General features: G+C 36.5%; 1 pseudogene; it reads left to right on the forward strand.

The window, feature by feature from the left end:
- LOC102871093 overlaps window positions 1-4,704 on the forward strand; it is a 63,274-nt pseudogene extending 58,570 nt beyond the window's left edge.
- Window positions 4,705-5,079: the final 375 nt, after the last annotated feature.

The following is a 5,079-nucleotide window of genomic DNA, read 5'->3' on the forward strand; positions in this document are numbered from 1 at the left end:
TCTCAGATGCATTTGCCACACTACCACAGTCACTGTGTCAATACATCTCATCCAAGGTCTTCCTCTCCTGCACTGTTGCTCCAATTTTCAAGCATGATGGTCTTCTCCAAGGACTGATTCCTCCTTGCAATCTACCCAAAGTATGTGAGACAGAGAATCAAAATCTTTACTTCTAATGAGCAACTTGGTTTCACCTTGTCCAGCACAGACCTGTTTAATTTTTTTAGCAATCCATATTATGTTCAATACTCTTCTCTAACAGAACAATTCAAAGGTATATATTCTTCTTTGTCACCATTAGTAAAGGCTAATTAGTAAAGACCAGCTTTCTAATGCATAACAAGTAATTGCAAAGACCATGGCCTGAATCAGGAATACCTTAGTCTCTAGACTGACATTGTTGCTTTTTAGCACCCTGGAGAGGTCCCTGACAACAGATTTTTCCGAAGCAACTCATCTTTTGATATCCTGATTGCTGGCGCCAAGAATGTTTCTTGTGGAGGCTAGAAAGATGAAATTATTGATGACCTCAATCTCTTCTCCATCTGTCATGATGCTGTCAGTTGGCACAGTGGTGAAAATCTTTGTTTTTCTGATATTGAGATGCAATTCATATCAAAGACAACCGTCCTTGGTCTTCTGCACTAAACCCTTCAAGTCCTACTCAGTTTCAGTGTACAAAGTTATGTCATCTGCATAACACAGGTTGTTGATGAATCTTCCTTCACTTCTGATGCCACGTTCTCCTTCATAAAGCTTCTTGAATAATTTGGTCATACAGATTGTATGAAAAAAATTAAATCATTAACAACTTCAAACATTTCACCTTCTCTCATGTTGTTGCTTATCAGTCCAGTAGTAATAATTTTTGTTTTCTTGATGAAAATAAGGCATACATCCTTCTTGATTTTGAACCATATAGTGCTCTTGCCCTTGCTTCGTTCATACAACAGTAGCCTTGGCACTAGGGATATCATTCCTAATGTCAGATAGATCTGTGTAGAAAGCAGAGAATACCAGAAGGATGTCTATTTGTACTTTATTGACAATGCAAAGACAATTGACTCAGCAGATCACAACAAATTGTGGTTAACATCGAGAAAAACGGGAATCCTAGAACATTTGATTGGGTACATGTTTACATATGAGTCCATCTAATACATTTTGTTGTTGAGTGCTTTTGAGTCAGAACCAACTCTTACCTGGCCCTCCAGTGGATTTTCAGAAGCAGTAAATCACACAGATTTCTCATTTATTTCCCACAAAATAACTAGTAAAATCAAGCCAGATGTCTTTATAATTGCAGTGCAACTTACTAACATTATGTCACAGAGCTCTCTTAATACATATTGTTGTTGTTGTTACTAGGTTCTATCAAGTCAAGTACAACTCATAGGAACCCTATGAACAGCCACCCTGCCCTGAACCCTGCCCTATCCTGCACCATGTTTATCATCTCTGACACACTAGAGCTCATTGTTGAAGTCATTGTGTCAATCCATCTCATTAGGAGTCTTCCTTGCTGACCTTCCACTAGAAGTTATTTATTTTACAATTCTATTTTTCTATAATATGTCTGGATCATGTTTCATTTGCAGGGCACATAACTCTACTTTTTTAATTATTATTTTATTATGTGTGTGTGTGTGTGTGTGTGTGTGTGTGTGTGTGTGTGTATGTGTGTGTGTGTGTGTGTGTATGTGTGTGTGTGTACCGTCAAATTGGATCTGACTGGTACAGGAGGAGATTGTCCCTCCTTTTCCCAGCAGAGCATCTGGTGGATTTGAACCGTGAACCTGTGGGATTGCAGTGCAGTTTCTTGTCACTAGGCCACCAGAGCTCTCCTAACTATGTATATATCACTATAAATGTATGTATATATCACTATAAATGTATGTATATATCACTATAAATGTATGTATATATCACTATAAATGTATGTATATATCACTATATATGGATGTATATGTGTGTGTATGCAGGTGCGTGTATATATATATATATAGAGAGAGAGAGAGAGAGTTACAATATATGGAGGAGAAAAAGGTAGGTCATTCTAAGTAAACAGGAAACAACAGAACTAATCATGGCATTATCCTAGTACATTCAGAGAATGACTCATTTAAAATACAGAAACAGTAGGGGGAAAAGAGAAGGCAAACACACTATAAAGGATTTTGATTATCAAACAAATAAAAGTTATACCTCATTTAGCTAGAAATAGACATTCAATGAGTCCTTTTTTTCCCCCTGAGAAACTATCTTAACTTAACTATACTTATGAAAAACCTTTACCTAGACCAAGAGACTCTTGTGCAAACATATATGGTTTAAAATTAAGGAAAGTTTGCATCAGATCAGGGTTGTACACTGTCTCCATATATATTCATTCTGTATGCCGAGCAAATTATTTGAGAAGCTGGATTCTATAAAGAAAAAAGCAGTACCAGGTCATCAATAACCCGTGTTATGCAGATGACACAACCTTGCTTGCTGAACATGAGGAAGACTTGAAGCACTTGCTGTAGAAGATCAAAAAATATAGCCTTAAATATGGATTGCATCTCAACATCAAGAAAACAAACATTCTTATCACTGGACTGATAAGCAACAATAAGAGAGATGGAGAAGTGTGAAGATGTCAATGATTTTTTTCTTTTTTCTTATTTCATTCCATGATCAACATCCTTGGCAGTAGCAGTCAGAAGACCAGGAGACATAAGGCACCAAAAAAGTCTTTCCAAATTATTAAGGATAATGATGTCAGTTTGAGGACTGACGTGTGCCTGGTTCAGGACATGGTCTTCTCAATTACTTGTTATGCATCTGAAAGCTGAACAATGAATAAGGACGATAGAAGAACTGATGCCTTTGAAGTGTGATATTGGAGAAAATTACTGAAAATCTTATGGACAGCCAACTGAACAAAGAAACGTCTTAGAGAAAGTACAAAGTGTCCTGGAGGCAAAGATGATAAAGCTTCATCTCACATACTTCGAGCGTGTTTCTGAGAGAGGCTATTCCTTGGAGAGGGCCATTGTGCTTGGAAAAGTGGAGAGTAGATGAAAGAGACGAAGACCCTCAATCACATGGTTTGACAGTGACTTCTTCAATGGGCTCTAGTGTGTGGCAACTAATGTCAGTAACAACAATACCTTCCTTAATGTACATATTTAAATAGTAAAGTCAAAGGCAGAGTAGTTATGATGAATTAGAAATTAGAGTTTTCTCCACATATTAAATTTAAACAATATATAAAGAATATAAATTTTAAAAGTTAATCATTCTTAAATATGTTGCCTTTGCATCATGGTATAGCCTCTTGAAGCAGTAGAAGCAACAAACAAATATAAGTAATTAAAACCAGTAGGTAACAGCAAGATTGTACAACTTTCTGGGAAATCAACATGAAAGTTGCTCTACAATATACCACTAGCAAATATTTCAAAACTTCTAGGTATAGCTCGTGTCTTGAATTCCTCCTATATTTCCTACACTTCACAATGCTTAGCTTTTATAATTTTTTTTTGTTCACTGAAGAACTGAAGTAATTTCCTGGCATTTTCTGCTTCTTTACTTTTGGCATTTTCAAGCCAACTGACTCTGGCTGGCTGGGCTCGTGATTGTGCTTTGGGAACAAAAAAATAAAACAAAGACTTTCCGGTTATAACCATGGCTCAGTGCATATATTTGAAAACAGATCCTCGCAGCATCAGATTCAGTATCAACAAAAATAAGAACGGCCTAGGGAGATACAGAGATAGATAAATAATATACACATATTTTATTTTACTGCATATGAATGTGTAGAATTTGAACTTTTTAAGTGTCAATTATTATTATAGTGCATTTTAAGACCAAATGAGAAAACTTTAAAAACAAACTTTTTTCTTCTGTTACATTTGTTGTTGTTGCGATTTGTTTTATAAACTCTAGTTCTATCATCCAGACTGATAAATTAGGGGGGGGGGAGAATGATGTCAAGAAACGTAAAATAAAAAAGAGGTGAGCATTGACTCCAGGTTCGCAGGGTGCTCCTTCCTCCTCCTTTCTTCCCTCCAGTTGCCGTAAGCAGATGCGGACTGATCTGAAAGCTGCGAGGCTAAATTTGATGAAGTCTATGAATCTCTAGCTCATACTCATTCTAATAAAAAAAGAGGAGATTCCAGAAAGATGGCATTACAACAACAGCAGAATTCAACAAATCATAGCAGTGTCTGACCAATGGTGGTATGTTCTACAGAATAAATCAGGTGGATTTCTGTTAGCTAAGTACAGTTATGACAGCACATTACCAGAAAGGCATCCAATGTTTTTAACTCATGGCCCTGCCTTCAGAAAGAATTTCACAAAAGGATCCCCGAACCTCACAGATCTGTACCCACTTCTCTGTCACCTTCACAATTTCACTGCCCTGCAACACAATGGATCATTCCATAATGTCCAAGACCTGCTGAATTTGGCAACTCCCAGAACTACTCCTCTTAGGAGCAAAACGATGCTCCCCCAATGTACTATTGAATGTAGGGAACATAAGCCAGAATACTCATATTCATACTCATGTTTATTTCGTAGGCTCCTCTCCTGATAGCATCGTAGTTATCATCCTTTTTGTTCATTTTTCTTGAACATTTGATTCACAGTCAAATACCTAACTTAAAAGATATGTAGCCTGAAATAGCTCAAAAATTACTACATGTCTAAGGCTGCTTTGAAATGGAGACTTCATCATTATGTCAGCATTTAAAGATTTCAAATTCTAGGTAATACATTTCAAATATTTGCACAGACCATCAACACATACATATACATCAACACATACATAAACACACACAATATCTGTCTGTCTCTCTCTTTTTCACTCACACATATGTGTGCAACCACTCACACACATACCAAAATACAAATACTTGAAAGGAATTAAGATGGGAAATAGATCTCCATTGTCCTCCCTAGCATTGGGATAGATAAGGTCCTGCTTTGTTTAAACTTGACACATGTATTAAATAGTTTGCACTATTTAAAGCTTCTTCTATGTTGGACTTTTAAATACTCTTATAAGGAGTGTGTTTATTTGGA

This window comes from Elephantulus edwardii, unplaced genomic scaffold (genome assembly GCF_000299155.1).
Source record: "Elephantulus edwardii isolate Elephantulus edwardi_28Jun2011 unplaced genomic scaffold, EleEdw1.0 scaffold00074, whole genome shotgun sequence".
NCBI lineage: Eukaryota > Metazoa > Chordata > Mammalia > Macroscelidea > Macroscelididae > Elephantulus > Elephantulus edwardii.